This window comes from Mesocricetus auratus, unplaced genomic scaffold (genome assembly GCF_017639785.1).
Source record: "Mesocricetus auratus isolate SY011 unplaced genomic scaffold, BCM_Maur_2.0 Super-Scaffold_100007, whole genome shotgun sequence".
NCBI classification, from domain to species: Eukaryota; Metazoa; Chordata; class Mammalia; order Rodentia; family Cricetidae; genus Mesocricetus; species Mesocricetus auratus.
In genome coordinates, this window is record NW_024429191.1 from 2155712 (window position 1) to 2177624 (window position 21913).

General features: G+C 44.6%; 1 long non-coding RNA gene across 2 annotated transcripts; it reads right to left on the reverse strand.

The window, feature by feature from the left end:
• Nucleotides 1-6832: 6832 nt before the first annotated feature.
• LOC106022377 lies at nt 6833-21631 on the reverse strand. 2 transcript variants are annotated; one of them, XR_001197375.3, is made up of 3 exons: nt 20158-21631; nt 7510-7644; nt 6833-7406 (listed from the first exon to the last, which is right to left on the reverse strand). It is a non-coding gene; the product is annotated as an uncharacterized LOC106022377 (long non-coding RNA). The 2 variants fall into 2 exon arrangements; XR_005878101.1 differs by having other exon boundaries at nt 6833-7644.
• Nucleotides 21632-21913: the final 282 nt, after the last annotated feature.

The window sequence follows — 21913 nt, forward strand, 5'->3', positions numbered from 1 at the left end:
TGTGGAGGCTGGAGGACATCTCTTCTTTTTCCCTGTGGTAGGAATGGAACTTAGGCCATCAGGCTGGCAGCAGATCCTGTACCCACTGAGCCATCCTACCAGCCTGGCTGCAATTAAGAGGCTCTCACACTTCTGCACAGTTTGAGACTGAAGTTCAGTAAGTTTTAAGCAGCTCACTGATCAGGATACTCCACCCCATTTTTTGTAACTTGCTCTACCTAGAGTCACAGGGTCCACACAAGCCTTGATACAGTGCCTGACTGAGTAGACACAGGAGATCTGTTAGTTCCTGCACAGTGTGGCTAGTGGCCTGGCAGTGTTGTTCTTGGACTTGCATTATTTACCTAAGAATTTGCAAGGCTGCTTCTTGCTTAGGTAGCAAATAACCTCTGCAAATATGGGCAGGAAATTGGATTTGCTTGCCCCAAACTTGGGAGAGCCTCAGATATTCTGGAAAAGGCACTGAGGAGATCATAAAATATGCTCTGAGTTTTCACTGTGTGTGTGCACGTGAGCATGTGTGTGAACATTTGTGCACAAACACTAACATGGTCATGGAAGCCAGGACACAACCCTGGGTGTTGTTCCTCAGACACTGTTTTCTTTTCTTTCTTTAAAGACAGGGTCTCTCATTGGCCTGAGACTAAGCAGGCTGGGTTGGCTGGCCAGTGAGTCCCGAGGGTCCTCCTGTCTTCATCTCCCCAGCACTGGCATTAGAAACACATGCCCCCATGCTTGACTTTTTTACATAGGTTCTGGGAAGTGAGTTCAGGTCCCCGTGCTCTCAAGGCAAGCCCTTTAAAGGCTGAGCAGGCTCCTCAGCCCTGGGTTTCACTTATCAACCCAAAGAGAGAGAAAGACCTTTTTCCTCTTCCTCATCTTCTCTTCTTCTCGTTCTTTTTTACTTCTTCCTCTTCATCCTTTTCCTCTTCTTCTGTTTGCTTTTTTTTCTCAAGACAGGGTTTCTCTGTATTGATTTGGAGGCTGTCCTGGAACTCGCTCTGTAGTCCAGGCTGGCCTCGAACTCACAGAGATCCGCCAGCCTCTGCCTCCTAAGGTGTGCATCCCCACACCCAATTCGAAAGGTATTCTTCTTCAAAACTGGCTTTATTAAGATGTAATTGTATAAAAATAACTGTGCATGTTTAATGTCCATAATTTGATCATTTTGGATATATGCACACATTATCAATGTCATCGCCACAATAAAAAAAAAAACCTTATCTGTGGGAAGATTTTTTACTTTTTGATAAGCACAGGGCCTTGTGACAGATGAATGCTCTGATCTATGTCCACCATGTGCCCAGAGGTTTTCAAGGTCTTTCTGCTATTATGGCTGAACAGAGCCTCCAGTGTGGTGGACAGGGATAGCCAACTGATCTTTCTTCCATATTCACAAGGAGGGCAAAGGACACCCAGTCCCAAAGTCCCCACTGTGACCACCTGTGGTGGCATTGCCTGGGGAGGCTTCTTTTTTTTTTAAATATGTTTTTACTTAAATTAGAAACAGGCATGCTTCAAATGTCAATCCCAGCTCCCTCTCCCACCCCTCCTCCTTTGTCCCTCTACCTCCCCTCCTCCCCCACTCCCCCAGCCCAATCCCCACATCCTCCCTCAGGGAGGGTGAGGCCCTCCTTGGGGGATCTCCAGAGTCTGTCATTTCATCCAGGGCAGGACCTAGGCCCTTCCCCATGTGTCCAGGCTGAGAGAGCATCCCTCCATGTGGAATGGGCTCCCAAAGTTCATTTGTATGCCATGGTGAACACTAGTCTACTACCCAAGGCCTCAGAGATTTCTGAGGCCTCTGAGGAGGCTTCTTAAAATCCCATGCACATATTATCTACCCACATATGACACCGTCTCTGTGGTGTAAAGCAGCAACCATTTTCTTATGAAATCTTTAATTTTTAAGTCAAATATTTTACTTTTTTTAAAAAAGTCTGTGTATATATGTATGTCTGCATGAGTGTGATGCCCTTGGAGACCAGAGAGGATGTCTGATCCCCGGAACTGGAGTTACAGGTGGTTGTGAGTCCCCCAACATGGGTGCTGGGACCTGAGCTCCAGCCATCTGGAGAGATCAGCGCATACTCTTAAGCATAGAGCCACCTTTCCAGCCCCAGGATGCAGTCTTGAGATGACTTCTTTACATAGCTGGGGTGTGCAATGATCAGTCTTGATTGCTGGTGTGAGGAATTTGGAATCACCTAAAAGGCAAACCTCTGGCCCTTCTGTGAGAGTGTACCCAGAAAGGTTAACAGAGGAGGAAGACCCACTCTGAACATGGGAGCACCATCTCACGGCCTGGGGGCCCAGACTGAATGAGAAGGATCTAGCAAGAGGAACCCCAACGTTCATCTCTCAGCTTCTTGACTGTGCATGCAATGTGACCAGCCATCACATGCTCTGGTCACCAGGCCTGTCCCACCATAATGAGCTGTAGCCCCTTAAACCAGGAGCCCAAACTGACCTTCCTCCCTTAAGCTATTTTGTTAGGCATTTTTGTCACAGCAATGGGGAAAGTAACCAATACAGAGGGCTCATCTGTTGAGAGTTCTGTCAGAGTTCTGCCCTGTAAAGCTCCTTGGGGTTGCTTGACCATCCTTAAAGCATGGTGACTGGGACCCCTGAGTGTCCTGTGATAGCTAGGTACAATCATGCTGCCTTTTCCCCAGCAACTAGGCTGCACTACATTGGTTGGAAGAGTGAACATAAAAGGCTACACAGGCTGGTCTTGAATTTGCTAGGTAGCCAAGGATGATCTTGAACTCCTTGGTTCTCCTCTTTCCCCTTCCTGCTGTCTCACATCTGGTGTTAGGCCTGCCTATTTTTAAGAGCTAGTGATCTCAAGCTCCTGTGCGTGTGGTATATATGTGTATATGTGTTTATGTGCACACGTGTACACCCCCAGAACACAGAGGCATGTTGGGTTTCCTGCTCTGCCACTCTCCACTTGGCTCCCTTGAGATGACATTTCTCATCATCTTTGTCCTGATAAGGAAATGTAAGTGTATACTTGATGTGCACCTTTCTGAGCCTCGACAGGAACCCTAAAAGAGAAAGCATGCTTCTTTTCTCAGCCCTTTATTCCACACGCCCAAAACGGGTGTGGTCAGCGGTACAGGTGTCTAGGTCTCTCCCTCCACTGCCCCAGCCCAAAAATGCTGCAATAACAGTCACATGTATGGCCATGCCTGGCTTTTTACATGGACACTGGAGATTTGAACTCAGGCCCTCTCGCTTGCCTAGCAATTGCTCTTACTCACAGACTGTATATGTAACTCTTGATGGGACAAGTGACAAGGTTCTAGAAAATGGGTGGGAGGGGGGACATGGCTATGTCCAGCACAGGAAGGTGCAGTCTGTTAATACAAGCCCCAGCGTCCACTGCCGAAGCAGAGTTTGTAGAGACTGAGCCCAGATCTGCATTTTAATCCCTTCCAGCTTAGAGCTTCGTTGGTGTATGAATTTTGAGAGTTGCAGGGCACTGTCTGTGACACCGGAACAGAGCAGGTATGGGAGCTGGCCAGCAGCTAGCAAACAGGCTTTTGTGCTGGCTATGCAGCTGGTTTCTTGGGTGACTTTGGCAAGTGATTTGCTATTTCTGGGTTCATTCTCCTTAGTGGTAATAACTATACAGGACTCAGAGGACTATTCTGAGATCTGTGTGGCAGAAGGCAAATGACATTTGTACCTGGGGATTTGGTGTTGTCGGCATTCAAGTGGTGGTGTCATTTCTACGGGAGTCTTTGTAAAATGTCCCTTGATTTGCCTGCAGTAGTCAGAGCTACAGTTACAGTCCTCCCTGAACCAGGCCCATTATTATTTGGAAATTTTGAGTATTAAAAGCTCCATTTCACAGGGGAGGATAGCGAGGCTCTATCTTGTTCAAGGAGAGACGAGGACCGGAGCTCAATGTGACTTGCTTATGAAGCCCCCTCCCCTACTCCATACTCTTCCCAGATACAGGAAATGCAGGTTGTCTTGTTTGCTAAATTGAATCTTCTCTCATTTCACCTTTGAAACCAGGTGTATAATATCTTAGTTGCTTGAAGCCTGATATGTGGGCCTGTTATTTGTGTTTAGGTCCTGGCTGCTGCCCTCTATGGGTCATGGTAAGAATTGCAGTACCAGGAGCTGGGCTAGGGCTTCTAGCAAACCTCTTTGTATTCAACAGGGTCAGGCTCAGTTGCCAAAAATCAGCACTATCATCTTTCAGGGAGACATTAGCCTAGAGTCTCTGAGACTCATTGGCCTGGACACTAGAAGCTCAACCTCAGATCTCAGCTCTTTAACACTGAGGACCTTGGTTAATTACCTGGGACATACTCCCACCACTTGGAGTTCCCATGTTCCCAAACACAACGGGGATGCCTATTCCAAACTGTGGGTTTGCTCTGGGTTTTCAGTGAACTCAGGCAATGCTGGTGTTGAGAAAAGATTCTGTGTGTGGAGAACTGGGATGTTTTTGCCATCACCCAGGGCCTTGACCCTTTCAGACAGCTTGACTCATTCCATTTGAAGAGATGGAACGAGTAAGGCCGAGTATCCCTGCCCCGCCACCCCCCACCCCCGCCCCGAGGAACTTAGAGTCTGGGACAGATTACAACCAAGACCTTGTCTTGGCCCTGGAAGCTAAGAGATTTATTTATTTATTTAGATAGGTAGCCCAGATTGGCTTTGAACTCACTATGTAGCTGAGAATATTGAAATTCCAGTCCTCTTGCCTCCACACCCTAAGTGCTGGGGTTTACAATGTGTACCACCATGCCCCTTTTATTCGGTCTGCAGATTGAACCTGAGGCTATGTGTGTGATAGCACTCTAATAATCGAGCTGCATGCCCGGCCCCTCTTTGCCTTTTGCCAACACCTGTGAAATACTCATCTTCTTCCCCCTGCCTTGGTTTATTCTTTAAGCAAGCTGTTACACATTACATCAAAGGCAAACTAAGCACTGCAGTTAGGCAGGTCCTTCCTTTCTTCCATGTCTGGCTGATGCCCTGCACTCCCTCTTTTATACCTCAACCACCTTTTGTCCCTCTTTCCAGCTGACAGTTCCTTTGGATTTTTCCAGAAATATTCAGTGCATATGTAAGCACACTTTTGTTTTCTTAGGTATATAGTACCTTCTAAAATCATTTGCACTTATTTTCGCTTTCTGTTATTTTATTTCTTTTTCCATTGTGTGTTTTGGAGAATGAACGCAGGCCATCAGGCTTGCATGGCAAGCACTTTTACTCACAGAGCCATCTCTCTGGCCCTTGTTCCTTTTTTATAAATAAATTCTTAATTTAAGAGTAATTTTAGATTTATACAAATATTGAACATTGGGCACAAGGCGTTCCCATAGGCACCTCACCCTGTGTCCCCTAACATAGCAGCTTACATGACTCTGGGGCTGTGGTCAAAACCAAGAAATGAACAATGGCACATTGCTTGCTAACCAAACTCCAGGCTTGGAGCCTAGGGATGTAGCTTAGTTGATAGGATGTGAATTTAGTATGCACAAGGCTCTGGGTTCAACCTGAAGGATAGTGTACGTCAGGTGAGATGGCATATACCTATAATCCCAGCACTTAGGAGCGGAGGCAGGAGGAGTAGAAGTTTAAAGTCATTCTTGGCTACATAACCAGTTCAAGACCAGCTTGGGTTACTTGAGACCATGTCTTAAAACAAACAAACAAAAAGTTTGAAGCTATGTTCAACTCCCAACTCCATTCCTGGGCTGTATTGAAAATGTGTCTAGGAAGGCATGAGAGGAGAGAGAAAGGAGGGAGTCTCCATACAGCCCAGACTCCTGTTGCCACCTACTGGGGGCTGCAATTTGAGGCATGCATCACTATGCCTAGCAGCAAATAGGCTTTTTCATAGATGAAGACCAGACCCAAAGAAAATCCTTCAACCCCTTTCAAAGAACAAACCAAAAAGCCCAACCAAACAACCATGGCAGCTGCCCACCCACAAAAGCCTGATGCAACAAAGGAAGTCATGAAGTCAAATATTACTAATTGTTTTTTGAACTACTTATAATAACCTAGTTGATAGATGCCACGCACTTCAATGAATTCCATTTGTATGACAGACCCATAGTTGCAGATGGGGAAATTAAGTCTTGGGTAGGCAGGTGATTCACCCACCTTGCTCAGCTAGAGAAGAGGTGTGCGACTGTAGAGTCTGTAGGTCCCAGCAGGTTGCTGAACCTACAAGTTTCTTTCTCTGTAGCAACCAAATCCTTGAGCAGCTTTGTCTACTGAAGAGAAACATTCTTCATGTGATTTTGATTTGACCATTAGACTTGGTGACAATTTATTTTGTGACTTCCTGGTATAAGTGGAGTTCTTTTATAGGAACCGGGGCTCTCTGAGTGCAGATCCAGGAATTTTAATTGGGTGAGAGAAAGAGAGTAGCGGAGAGAGTACTGAATAGAGGCAGTCAGCACCTGCTTCAATCCTGGTTGGCTTTGGCAGCAATCCCAGTACTTATTAACAACAGCAATCACCTCCATTTAGTGACCTCGTATCCTGTGTCAGGTGCTGCCTAACCTAAGTTAATCTTTTTAGCAATACTAAGTCACAAATAACATGCCTGTTTTACATCTGAGAAGACAAAGGCTCTATGCACCAAGCAATTTGCTCAAGACCATACAGGCGAGTAGAAAAAGTTCATATTGAGTGTGTGAGCACATATGCATGCATGTGTGTGTGTGTGTGTGTGTGTGTGTGTGTGTATTTGTGGTGCTAGAAATTCACCTAGGCAAGTGCTCTACCACTGAGTTATCACCCTGACCCACCCATGCCAAATTTGAACCTAGATGGAAAATTCTAAAGCCTGTATGGTTCGCACTATGGTTTATTACATTTGCAAATACAAATATAACAAGAACACAGAAAGTGGCTAATACTCATTTCCTATGTGGCATACACTATTCCAGTTTCTGTGTGCAATTATCATCAAATCCCACTACGATTCTGTGAAGTCAATATAGTCATCCCTTAGTATCCATGGTGGGAGGGGTGTTAGATTCAGGATACCTGTAATACCAAACTCCCAGGATGCTGTAGTCCCTTGGTTTTTATGGAGTGGATCCAGAAGGCCCATGATTCCAAATTCTGAGGATACTCTTGTCCTTATGCAAAATAGCACGAAATTTGCATAATACTACACAACCTTCCCCAGTGCTTTGAGTAATCTGTGGATGACTTTTAGTGCTGAATGCAATTCAGGTGATATACAGTGTTGCTGAGGGATAATAGCAAGGGTTAAAGTCTGTACCTGGTTAGTTTATTTTCTCTCTTTGCCAAGAGTTCCGTCTGCAGATGTGGATCTAGTGGGATCTACTATCAGCACCTCCATTGTTCAGATGGATAAACTGACTGTTGGTTTCCTGCTGTGTTCCAAGGGAACTCTAAAAAAGGAAGGGTTATGTCAGGCACAGGCTCATGTGGCTCTCAGGCTTTGGAGAGAGACTGAAGGAGCAGCAAGAACTTGGGAAGGTGCTTGATAGGTACCTCTGGAGGCTGGAGGCAGAGGGTAAGTTCCTGAGATCAGTCAAGCCTGTCTTCCACAGGTCCTGGCAGGGCAGCCTGCCTTCTTGGAGAACAGCCTGCAGCCTCGGGCTTCTGGGCATGGTGTGGCTCTGTAAACTGAGCAAGGAAAGGAGGCTTGCCAATGTGTCACAGGCCAGCACCCCCATGGACACCATCTGGGACTCACTGAACTAAAGAGCCAGCATCAACCAATGGCCATCTCCACCACCCACAGCCCCACCTTCCTGAGCACACACCAGAGCACTTGGCCTAGCAAAGCTGTCAGAGCACTGGGGGACAGAAATGATTCCATGCAGCCTCTTTCAGCCCCAAAGGGCTATAGGGCAAGCACACCCATATTAACAACTGACCGGGCGGGCAATATGAACCATCTCATTTGATTAGTTCCACCCTGGAATAGGAAGGACTGCTAATATTATTGGGAAGTATTGTGTTAAGTACACTATTATCTCTATTTTACAGATGAGAAAGCCGAGATACAGGGATGCTAAGAGATTTACCTGGGCTCATGAGGTCAGTACATTTTAGAGCCAAAGTTCAGAGCCCGTGTTTTTACAAGTGGTGAGTGATCTTTTCCTGGCTTCTAATCTTTGTTCATCCCTTTGCTGATGGACAGTTCTGTTCAGGCACTTTCTCTTTCTGGTACCCAGTGTTAGGACTGGTCCATATGGTCCAGACTTCTAGGGTCACATTGTGAGCTGTGGTGCAGGAAGAATGGGGGTGAAGAAAAGGTGAGGAAGAAGGAGGGGATATGAGACTCCTGCCATCTTACCTCTAACTTGAAACCTCTGAGTTTAACTGCTTCCTGTGTTAGGCTCAATGAATGAGACTTGGCTTGCAGAAAGGGCCCTGCTGCTTAAGACAAGTATGAACACTAGGAATTATAATTGACATTCTGCCATCCACAGGGAGGGAAAATGAACCTTAGAGAAATTACCTCCTAAAGAGGCAAAGTAATGACAAAAACAAATCAGTAATGCACTGTTTGAAACATTTGCAGGCAGACATCCACCAATTCAGATGCCACCTCTAGGGTTTGGGGTTCAGCTGGTAGCCTTGGGTTTGTTCTCTAGTGCTGCATAAACTGGGTATGGTAGGGGAATGCCTGTAATTTAAGCACTCAGGAGCCCGATGTAGGAGGAAGCTAGCCTAGGTTCCATGAGATTCCACCTTACAAACCAACAAGCAAGCAAACAAGCCAACCAGCCAATCCTCCCGGATCCAAACCTATATCCCAGTTATGTGCATTGTGATTGGAGTGCTGGGAATGGGGTCAGATATTGACCAGTAACCAGGTCTGCTTGCTACCACACTGTCCCTAAGTGGGTAGTTGATATCTTTGGTTACTTCTTTGATGGAAAGACTCAGCTTCTCTTCACTCTTAATACCAAGCATGGGGCACAAGGCTTGTGGATGTTGGCTTATTTACTCATTTATGGTACATATACCAGACTTGGCTCTTGAATGCCCCCTAACAGGCCCATTTAAGGCCTGGCTCTGCCCTGTAATATAAATGAGAAGGTGGTGGAACCAAGTAAGCATAAGTTATGTTGTTATGGGTGTAATCCTGAAGGGGATTCTGGGACCTTGACCCTTCTTCTTATTTTTAATGCTTTGGTGGTGGCCAGGAAAGTCATTTCCTCCATTTGACCCCACCATGATGTTGCTGTCTCATTATAGGCCCCCAAAGCAGCAGAACTGTCTGACAATGGGCTGTAGCCTCTGAAACTGACAGTAAAGGAAACCTTCCTTCCTTTTTGTGCATGTGCACATGTGTGAATGTGTGTGTGTGCGCGTGCACGTGCACATGTGCGTTCATGCGCGAGTGCAGGCGTGTAGGTGCACGTGCAGCTGTGTATGCATATGTGGAGATCACAGTTTGATTTTGATGCTGGATTTGTTACTCAAACATTCTCCACCCTATAGTTTGAGTTTGGGCTGACCCTGGAACCTGCTGATTGGGCCAGGCTTGTTGGCCAGCTTCAGGACTCTGCCTGTCTCTGCCTTTCCCTTCCACTGTGCTGGGATTATAGCACTCTATCACTATGCCTGCCTTTTCTAATGTGTGTCTGAGCATTGAACTCAAGTCCTCATGCTTCCAAAGCAAGCTTTTAATCTACAGAGCCATTTCCCAGCCTCTTCTTTTTAAGTTGTTTTATCTCAAGCACTTGCTACAGTGACGGGAAACTGATTAGCACAGCATCCAAGGACCACCCTCCCTCAAGGAACAATTTTTAGTGGCTTTCTATTTGGCAACATCTTCTGGAATTCAAGTCCCAGGGAGTATCCTGTACTCCCGGGAGCAGGGTACGCATCTGATGAGAAGCCATGAACAGAAGGCTGTGTTACTCTTAGCAGCTGGGTGACCTCATTTCATGGCTCCTGACTTCAGTGTCCTCACCTCCAGAGAGTGGCCTTAGGGTTTTGATGATTCCCAAGGGCCCCTGCAGCTCCAAGGTGGCATTCTATGACAGCTCTGGACACCAGAAATAAGAGCCCTCTCCCTCTGCACAGACCCACAAATCAGACAGTCTCTCTGTTGGTGACTGATGAGGCACCGGAGCTCTCCTGGCCCCGGGAAACTGACTTGCTAAGATCTGACACCAGAGCTCTTGCTGAACTGTCCTGATCCAGCCACAGCAGAGTCAGAGGGCCTTGGGCAGGGTCAGTGGCTGTACAGTGAAGAGTGACCCCTGCCAGAGGCTGCTCTCCGAGGAGAGGATGCACTACAGGGGTGGCTGTGAGCAAAGCTTCTGAAGCTCGCTGGGGAGAGGGCAGCATGGCTTCTGGAGTGACCCTTCCATGTGCTTTTCACTCTAGGAACATCTGCTAAATTGTTGGGTCAGACTGCAGAATGCTGACAGTTGCATTTTTAAAATTAATTTTATTTATGTTTACATTTTATTTATTGTGGATGGAATAAATCCCACTGTGCTGGGATTACAATCCTCTGCCACTGTGCCTGGCTTTTAAAATGTGTGTGTTGAGCACTAAACTAAACTCCTCGTGTTTTCAAAGCAAGCTTTTTACCTACTGAGCCATCTTCCCAGTCTCTTCTTTTTAAGTTGTTTTATCTCAAGTATTTGTTACAGTGACGGGAAACTGATTAACACAGCATCCAAGGACCACCCTCCCTCAAGGAAGGAGGGTACTCCTTGAGGGAGAGTAAATAAATAAAAATATAATTTATTTTTTCTACCATGTGGATGCTGGGGGATGGAACTCAGATCCTCAGCATTGGGAAGTGTTTTTATCCATAGAGCTATCTTGCTGGCTCAATTTAATTTTTTGTATATGTGGGCACATGTCTCTGTGACACAGGTGAACGTGCGTGCGTGCGTGTGTGTGTGTGTGTGTGTGTGTGTGTGTGTGTGTGTGTGTGTGTAGGGCAGAGTAATCATTGGGTTGTTCTTCAGAACTGTCTAACTGAGGTAGACTTCTTCAGACAGAGTGTCTTGCTGACTTGATTAAACTATGCCAACTGTCTAGAGAGTCCCACAAATATGCATGCCTCCACCTCACCAGTGCTGGAACTACAAGTATCACTTCATCTTGCCTTAAAAAAATGTAAGTTCCTGGTTGAACTCAGAAACTCATGTTTGCAAGCATTTTACTGCCTGAGCCATCACCCCTAGCCCTAGGCCCTGTTTTGCAGTGGGTAAGTGACTGCCTCACATGGTTGACACTGAAGCCTGGGGTAGAAGACCCAGGCTCCCTTCACAGAGGTCAGTTGCCTCCTTTGTCTATTATTAGTCTATGTACCTCTTGTATGTTAGCTGGTGTGGTTAGAGCCCTAAGACATCTCCTTGGCCCATTGGAGGCTTCTTATAGAAGCCTGTCATCATGTATGCAACAACTTTCTGTCTCTCTGGGCATAGCATCATTTGGAGCATAAGCTTTAATAGACCCAGATGATCCTTATCAGTGAGAAGTTAGAGAAGAGAGACAGAGAGTTGAAGAGGCACTGACTCTAAAGTGATGAATGCCTCCCAGTTCTTCCCTCTACAGAGTGTCTGTGTGTCCCCTAGGATTGCATCTGAACAGAAAGGACACCTGGCTGCATCACACAAGGACAGAACAAAGAAAGAAATCTGCTTTTCTGTTTATCCCAAGATTGGCAGTGCATGGGCATAAAGAGCCTTTCAAGACACACTAGAATGGACTGTGAGCCTTTTGGGTAAGATAATATGGAATGATAAATCTGAACCTTGGTTGATCCCAGAGTCTAACTCTCCAGGAAAAGCCACAGAACCCTAAAGACCAGAGAAAAAGGTAACTTTGAGCTTATCTTGGCCAGTCTAAACCTTTCTCTAAGTGAGGAGATCTAAGGAGGAGAAAGCCAGGCTCATGGCATATAGGTCAGGTTATGACAGAATGTAAAGGAAACTGAGGTGTGAGTGTCAGTGTGTGCTAAAATCAGGAACCCATAAGAACTGGAGAAGGTCCAGAGGCTCAAATTGAAGCTGATTCTATTCCTTTGATGGGGACGTATAGACCTGAGTATAGACCAGAGCATAAATTAGAGCATAGGCCCTAGCATGGACCCGAGCAAAGACCTGAGCATGTCTGTAAGGTCTGTTAAGGCAAACAGTTAATGAATCAGTCAGTGATGTCTACCTTGGCACAAGTTGCAGGGAGCTGAATGTAAGGTTTTACATGTGCTACACAAGCAGTCTACTGCTGAGCTTTGTTTCTAGTCCTAGAACATTCAGGTCATCTGCCCCCAAGGTAAAGAAATAGATCAGAAGGCCAGAGCTAGGGCTAAGACAGTAGGAAACCTGGGAGTTAGAACCTGCAAGCTAGAGCTGGAGGGATGGCGAAGGCAGTCTACCAGGGACAAGTGCTGGAGCCCATGACTAGTCTACTGATTGGGCTACTCAGTCACCCGGACCTTGACCTGCCTTCTGTTCTAACCTTGAGCCTCAGGATTGCACAGTACTTCTTTGGAAGCTTCCCAATCTACAAATGCACTGCACTTTACACAGCAATTACATACTGAAGCCCTGCATCTTACTCATCTTGTCTCTACTGTTAAACTCCATTGATCCTGCTTGATCCTCGGGTTTTTCATATGCAAAATAATGATGCTATTCCAATATAGAATCTCTCAGAGAAAGGGCAGTTCTACAGGTTGGTGGCAGCTCTCATGCAGAGTACAATAGATTTCTATGATCAGGCTTCTCTCTCTCTCTTTCTCTCTCTCTCTCTCTCTCTCTCTCTCTCTCTCTCTCTCTCTCTCTCTCTCTCTCTCTCTCTCTCTCTCTCTGTACTGCCAGATTAAAAAATCTTTTTAAACTGTGGGACTTCTCATATCACTTAACACAAGAATTCAGCTTTTAAAAACTTTCACTGTACAAGTTACCGTGTTACATAAAGACATTTCCATATAAGCCTACACCCACCTTGAGACACATCAGAGTATTGGACCTATTTGTACCCACCAGAAGAGAACATTGGACCTGTACCCACCAGCAGAGGAAGAGACCTCACCTGCACCCACTGGAAGAAGGGATGGTAAGACGACAGTATAAGAACACATTCAACAACAGAAAAAGCAATAAAACAGCACCAGAGTCTAGGGACACTACACCAGCAAGATCTGAACATCCCAATACAGATGAAGCAGAAGAGAACAACCTTAAAAACAACTTCATGAAGATGATAGAGACCCTAAAAGAGGAAATGAGAAAATCCTTTAAAGAAATGGAAAAAACAACAAACAAAAAATTCAAGAAAAGGAGGAAAAGACAAACCAAAAATTGCAAGTAACAATTCTAACAGTGCAAGGTTTGAAAGCTGAAATAGAAACAATGAAAAAAAAACACAGTCTGAGGGAATGCTGGAATTAGAAATATGGGTAAATGATCAGGAACTACAGAATACAAGAGATGGAAGAGAGAATCTCAGGCATTGAAGATACACTAGGAGAAATAGATTCATCAAGCAAAGAAAATCTTAAGTCCAAAAAATCCCTATCAAAATATCCAGGAAATATAGGATACCATGAAAAGGTCAAACCTAACAATAGGAATAGAAGAAGGTGAAGAAACCCAACTCAAAGGTGCAGAAAACATATTCAACAAAATCATAGAAGAAAACTTTCCCAACCTAAAGAAAGACATGTCAAAGAAAGTACAAGAAGCTTACAGAACACCAAATAGAGTGGACCACAAAAAAAGTTCCCTTGCCACATAATAATCAAGACCCCAAACATACAGAATAAAGAAAGAATATTAAGAGCAGCAAAGGAAAAAGGCCAAGTAACATATAAAGGCAAACCTATCAGAGTTACCCCTGACTTCTCCATGGAAACTCTGAAAGCCAGAAGGTCCTGGATAGATATTCTACAAGCACTAAGAGACCACAAATGCCAGCCCAGGCTACTATACCCAGCAAAGCTTTCAATCACTATAGATGGAGAAAACAAGATATCCTATGACAAAACCAGATTTAAACAATGAATACCCACTATTCCAGCCCTACAGAAAGTACTGGAAGGAAAGCTCCAACCTAAGGAAGTTAACTACACTCACAAAAACATAGGCAACAGATAATCTCACTTTACCAAAAGCCAAAAGAAAAAGTGGGGTAAAACCACACACAATACCACCACCACCACCAAATCCAAAACAAACAAATTAATACTCAATGGTCCTTAATTTTCCTCAATATTAATGGCCTTAACTTGCCTATAAAAAGACACAGGCCAGCAGAATGGATACGAAAACAGAATCCATCCTTCTGCTGCATATGAGAATCACACTTCAAATCCATCAGCAGGAAATCTCAATTCTGAACATCTATGCCCCAAATACAAAGGCACCCATGTTCATAAAAGAAACATTACTAAAACTCAAATCACACATAAAACCTCACACAGTTATACTGGGAGACTTCAACACCCCACTCTCACCACTAGACACAACCACCAGACAGAAACTTAACAAAGAAACAAAGAAATAACAGAAGCTTTGACCCAATGGGTTTAACAGAAATCTATAGAACATTCATTCATCTCTTTCTGCTTTCTCTTGCCCACTGTTCCCCTGTGGCAGACAGGACTTTTCCTGCTTCCCCCTTCTCTTCTGTCCCCCCTCTGTGTCTATTTACCTCTGTTCTCTTTCCTTCTTTTCTCCCTTCCCTTTTTAATAAAACTTCTCACTCAAAAAAAAAAAAAAGAACATTCAATCCAAACACAAAAGAATATACCTTCTTCTCAGCACCAAATGGAACCTTCCCTAAAATCTACCACATACTTGGCAACATTGCAAACCTCAACAGATTAAAAAAAATTGGAATAACCCCCTGTATCTTATCAGACCACCATGCTTTAAAGTTAGAATTCAATAACAACACAAATTGCAGAATCCTACAAACTCATGGAAATTGAATAATGCACAATTGCACCATTCCTGGGTCAAGGAAGAAATAAAGAAATTAAAGACTTCCTAGGATTCTATGAAAACAAAGACACAACACACTCAAACTTATGGGACACTTTGAAAGAAGTTCTAAGAGGAAAGTTCATAGCACTAAGTGCCCACATGAAGAAACTGGAGAATCGTCATACTAGAGAATAAACAACACAACTGAAATCTCTAGAACAAAAAGAAGCAAACTCACCCTGGAGGAGTAGATACTAGGAAATAATCAAATTGAGGGCTGAAATCAATAAAGTAGAAACTAGGAAAACATTGCAAAAAAAACCAATGTAACAAAGAGTTGGTTCTTTGAGAAAATCAACAACATAGGCAAACCTTTATCCAAACTAACCAAAAAGCAGAGAGAACATGCAAATTAACATAATCAGAAATGAAAAGGGGGACATAACAGCGGACATTGAGGAGATCCAGAGAATCTTCAGGTCATACTTTGAAAACCTGTACTCCACAAAATTCGAAAATTTAAAGGAAATGGACAATTTTCTGGATAGATATCACTTACCAAAATTAAATCAAGAACAGATAAGCAATTAAAACAGACATATAACCCCTAATGAATAGAAGCAGTCATCAAACGTCTTCCAACCCCAAAAAAGCCCAGGGCCAGATGGTTTCAGTGCAGGAATTCAAAGAACAGCTTATACTAATTCTCCTCAAATTCTTCCACACAATAGAAGCAGAAGGTTCATTGCCAAACTCTTTTTACCAAGCTACAATTACCTTAGTACCCAAGTCACATAAAGACACAACTAAGAAAGAGAACTATAGACCAAAATCCCTCATGAACATTGATGCAAAAATATTCAATAAAATACTGGGAAATTGGATCCAGGAGCACATCAGAGAAGTCATCCACCATGATCAATTAGGCTTCATCTCAGGGATAACTCACCACACGAAAATCTATCAATGTAATCCACCATATAAACAAACTGCATAAGAAAACGCACATGACCATCTCACTAGATACTGAAAAAGCCTTTGACAAAATCCAACATCCCTTCATGATAAAGGTCTTGGAGAGATCCTGGATAACAGGAACATACCTAAACATAATAAAAGCAATATACAGTAAACCAACAGCCAATGTCAAACTGAATGGAGAGAAACTCAATGCAATTCCTCTAAAATCAGGAACAAGACAAGGCTATCCACTCTTTCCATACCTTTTCAATATTGTACTTGAAGCTAGAGCAATTAAGACAACAAAAGGAGATCATGGGGATACAAATTAAAGGAAGAAGTCAAACTTTCACTATTTGCAGATGATATGATAATTTATGTAAGTGACTTGAAAAACTCTACCAGGGAACTCCTACAGCTGATAAACACCTTCCGCAAAGTGGCAGGATACAAAATTAACTAAAAAAAAAAACAGTAGTCCTATTATATACAGAAGATAAATGGGCTGAGGAAGAAATCAGAGAAACATCACCCTTCACAGAAGCCACAAACAACATAAAATATCTTGGGGTAATGCTAACCAAACAAGTGAAAGACCTGTATATCAAGAACTTTGAGTCTTTAAAGAAAGAAATTAAGGAAGAAACCAGAAAATGGAAAGATCTCCTATGCTCTTGGATAGGCAGGACCAACACAGTAAAAGTGGCAGTCTTGCCAAAAGCAATCTACAGATTCAATGCAATCTCCATCAAAATACCTGCACAATTCTTCACAGACCTTGAATGAATAATAACCAACTTTATATGAAAAAAACAGAAGACCCAGGATATCCAAAAGAACCCTGTACAATAAAGGAACTTCTGGAGGCATCACCATCCCTGACTTCAAGCTCTATTATAGAGTTACAGTCCTGAAAACAACTTTGTATTGGCACAAAAATAGACAGGTAGACCAATGGAATCGAATTGAAAACTCTGATATTAATCCACACACTTATGAACACCTGAGTTTTGACAAAGAAGCTAAAATAATAAATTGAAAAAGGAAAGCATCTTCAACAAATGGTGCTGGCATAACTAGATGCTGGTGTGTAGAAGACTGCAGATAGATCCATGTCTATCGCCATGCACAAAACTTAAGTCCAAATGGATCAGAGACCTTAACATAAATCCAGCCACACTGAACCTCTTAGAAGACAAAGTGGGAAGTACTCTTGAACAAACTGGTACAGGAGATTGCTTCCTGAATGTAACACAAGTAGCACAGACACTGAGATCGACAATTAATAAATGGGACCTCTTGAAACTGAGAAGCTTCCGTAAGGCAAAGAACACAGTCAACAGGACAAAATGGTAGCCCTCAATAGAGGAATCTAAAATGGCTGTTACATACTTAAGAAAGTGATCAACATCCTTAGCCATCAGGGAAATGAAGATTAAAACTCCTTTCAGAGTGGCTAAAATAAAAAAAAACACCAAGGACAGCTTATGCTGGAGAGGATATGGAGAAAGGGGAACACTCCTCCATTGCTGGTGGGAGTGCCAACTTGTACAGCCACTTTGGAAATCATTATGGCTGTTCCTCAGGAAAATGGGAATCAGTCTACAACAAGATCCAGCCATTCCACTCTTAGACATATACCCAAAAGATGCACATTCATACAACAAGGACATCTGTTCCACTATGTTCATAGCAGCATTATTTGGAATAGCCAGAACCTGGAAGCAACCTAGATGCCCCTCAACTGAAGAATGGATAGAGAAAATGTGGTACATTTACACAATGGAGTACTATTCAGTGGAAAAAACAATGGAATCTTGAAATTTGCAGGCAAATGGATGGAACTAGAAGAAACCGTCCTGAGTGAGGTAACCCAGTCACAAAAAGACAAACATGGTATGTACTCACTCATTTATGGATTTTAGATATAGAGCAAAGGATTTCCAGCCTACAATCTGCACAGCCAGAGAAGCTAGGAAACAAGGAGGACCCTAAGAGAGACACACATGGTCCCCCCGGAGAATGGGGAAAGAGACAAGATCTCCTGAGGGGAGAGGGAGTTAGGCGAAAGAAAAGAGGAGAAGAGGTGGGGAGAGGATGACATGAAGGAGCAGGAAGAATGAGTCGGTGGAAGAATAAAGGAGAGCAAGAAAGGAGATACTATAATAGAGGGAGCCATTATAGGTTTAAAGAGGTATCTGGCACCAGGGAAATGTGCAGATATCTACAAGGATGACCCCGACTAACAATCTAAGCAATAGTTGAGAGGCTACTTTAAATGCCCTTCCCTGATAATGAGATTGGTGACTACCTTATATGCCATCCTAGAACCTTCATCCAGTAGTTGATGGAAGCACAAGCAGACACCCACAGCTAAACACTGAATCCTGGAATCCAGTTGCAGAGAAGGAGGAGTGATGAGAAAAGGCTCAAGTCCAGGTTGGACAAACCCACAGAAATAGCTGACCTGAACAAGGGAGAACTCATGGACCCCAGACTGGTAACTGGGAAACCAGCATAGGACCTACCCAGATTTCCTGATTGTGGGTGTCAGTTAGGAGGCCTGGGCAATCTATGGGTCCTCTGGTAGAGTATCAGTATTTATCTCTAGTGTAGTAATGGACTTTGGGAGCCCATTCCACATAGAAGGGTACTCTCTCAGCTTAAACACAATGGGGAGGGCCTATGCCCTCCTCCAAATGATTTGATAGACTTTGGATATCTCCCATGGAAGGCCTCACTCTCCCTGTGGAGCAGAAAGGGGATGGGATAGGGGATTGGTGAGGGCCAGGGGAGGAGGGGAGGGAGAGGGGATTGGGATTGGCATGTAAAACAAGTTTGTTTCTAATTTAAATAAAAAAAGAAAAGAAAATGCCCTCTACTTTTAATTACAGCCAGATCTAATGGAGACATTTTTCTCAATTGAGACTCCCTCCTCCCTGATGACTCTAGCTTGTGTAAGTCCCTTTTATTGGAGGAGGGAGAGGGTTGCTAGAAAACAGCTGTCGAGATAATTGGTTGTTAGGACCTGTATAGAAGTGTGTGTGTGTGTGTGTGTGTGTGTGTGTGTGTGTGTGTGTGTGTGTGTGTGAGAGAGAGAGAGAGAGAGAGAGAGAGAGAGAGAGAGAGAGAGAGAGAGAGAGGAGATAAGAACAAGAACACACTATTGGAAGGGGAGCCATCAAGGTATCTGGGAAGACCCATTTCATAAGGCAAAGGAGAATTCATAGATCATAGGTTCTGGAGTTTAGCAAGGCTAAGGGGTGGGCAAACATCATGGGGTCACAAGTTCAGTGTTGGTTGAAAAACATGGTTTGCAGGGTACATTAGGCTTAGGAAACATAAACTTACTCTTGTAAGGTAGGGGGATTTAATGGCAATGTATAACAATGTGGCTCCTTAGCAGCATCGTGGCTCCTGCTTTGATTTCACACTCTGTAGTTCAGAAACACTCATCTTAAAAGCCCCACAGCCTGCAACTCATACCCAGCAACAGGGAGACCGAACACAAAACGTGTTGATTAACACAGAAAGTTAGCAATTCAGTAATTTCAAATAAGCAGGGGCAAGGGAGATGGTTCCATGGAAAAATTACTAGCAGCTCAAGTTCTGTCCTTGGAACCTATATAAAAAGCTGGATGTGATGGTGTGCATCTTGCCTTCCAGGTAGCCTGGAATACATGGAAGTAGATTACACGAGAGACCCTGCCTCCGTGAGGTAGCAGGGGTGAATGGCCTCTGAAAATTGCCCTCTGACTTCTACATACCATGGCATGTGAAGCCCCCCACATAAGTAAATATTTGAAAAATACAAATAGGAAGCTATCAACACATGTAACAAAATGAGCGAACCTTTGAGTTACCAGTTTTAGTTAGAAAACCAAGACAAAGCAGTGGCTGGTGAATTCCATTTATATGAAACTAGCAGAAGGGACAAAACTACTAAATGGCATTAGAGATTGACAGTTTCTACCACTAAACCCCGTCTCTAGCCCTGTTCCACTTTTTCTTCTGAGGCAAGGTCTCACTACATTGCTCAGGCTGGCCTTGAACTCACTCTGAAGTCCATGGAAACCCTGAACTTATGATTTCCCAGCTCTGCCTCCCAAGTAGCTGCAGCGCTAGGCCTGGCTTTAGCACTGCATTGTTGATGATTGACACTTGAGGTGTTTGTTCATATTAATTATCTTTAAAGTCTGGCTCTCTTTGTGTTGCTCAGGCTACACAGCCTCCTGAGTGACTGTGGCTAGAGGTGCATACTTACCTGGCTGCAGATTACAGCTTCTTGAACTAAGACGCTAATTTCCCCAGGAGTCGCCAATGATAACTCACACAGGAGAGAGGCCCAGCTCCGTCCAGCTCATCCACAGTGTCAGGAAATGGACCGTTGCCTCAGTCTCTGTCTGGATCATATCACAGCATGCTTCCCACACTTTACTTCCCTTCCAGATTCTGTCTGCCTCTGCTCTCTCTTTTGTGTAAGACCCCAAGGAATTCCATACCCAGCTATCAGCACAACAGTGAATGCATGGTCTCTGGGACCCATGACCCTTTCTTGTCTGCTTTCCTGCAATCACATCAATGTATCTAGAAGTACCCTCCTGAATGGGTTACTTTAGAGGGCTCTTGTGTCTCCTGAGCATCTACTATGTGTCAGGTCTTGTTGACTCTGGCCAAGGCCATTCACTCTCTTTTCATTTCAGGATAACCCAGAGTAATAGGCATTCGTACTGCTGCTGCCCATGACTCTTTCTCCAGATTATCCAGTCATTAAAGGAAGATGGTGATGGCTGGAGTCAGTGGACCTGTGATAAAAACTACTCGCCTTATGAATCATAAGAAGTTTTTCTAAAATCAACACGAGGCAGATTATGTGTCGAGGGCTTCTTCTGGCTGGGCAAGGGCCGGGCTAGCTGGCTAGCTCTTCAGGACCTCTTTTATAAAGAGACTAATGCGATTCTAGTCTTATGACTTAGTCCCTGTGTGAAGGCCAGCACTCTTACCATCACCTAGGGTTTAGGTTTTCAACGTACAAATTTCGGACATAAGCATTCTGGTGACGTTAGGTATCAAGTGGAATTTAAGACCTTTCTCCAGAGAGAAGAAAGGAAGAGGTGTTTGGGATACAGTTGACTATACAAAGGTCAAATGTAGACATCTAACAATGAGCCTCATGCTCGCTCAATCGCCAGAATTAGAGCCAGTCAGCTTTCAAGTCCAGTTAGTCCCTTCTGGTGAGCTATTTTTTTAAAATCTGGTACAACTTAGAGAAGAAAGCAGCAAGTGTGTATGTGTATGTGTGCGTGAGCACGCGAGTGTGTGTGTGTGTGTGTGTGTGGTGTGTGCGCGTGCACGCGCGCGTCTGTGCGTGGAGGCAGTGTATGTTTTTTGCTTTTAGACTCCTGGCTCCCTGACATCAGAGTGGGTTCCCATACCAGGGTGGTTAGGCATTGAGAGAAGCATCCGAGCAGACTCTCTGGGCGGGCGTGTGCGTGTCGGCGTGTCTTGCGTGGAGCAGGGATTGCTGTACCCAGCCGGAGGCACTGGAGGAGGAAGCCGTAGCAGAGATCTGAATAATTGATTCTCCAGCAACACCAGACGCCCAGGAGCGGGCGGAGAGCGTGGTTTCAACACCAAGGTTGCGCGCCACCGCAGGCTCCCCCATCACCAGCCAGACACCTAGGTTGGCCTTGTTCACTGCCGCCTTGTGCTCCAGAAGAGGGTGGCCGCACTCCGCGTCGCCGCCTAGGGACTGCGGGGTCTGTCTCGGCCCGCCTCCAGGGTGGGCGGCTGCAGGCGGGCTGGAGCTCCAAACATCCTCGGATTGCGCGGGGGTTGCTGCCTTGTGTCTCGCTGGCTGAGAACAAGTCCTAAGTTGGTGGGGTGGGTGTCTTTGCCTTCCTATATCCTCCAAGGCGACCGCGGCAGAAGCGCGCCCTAGGATCCTGGCTTCTCCAGTGCTGTGAATCGCGGCGGCCAGGCGCTTTCCTGGGCTCCCGCTGACCAAGTGAGGGACCGAC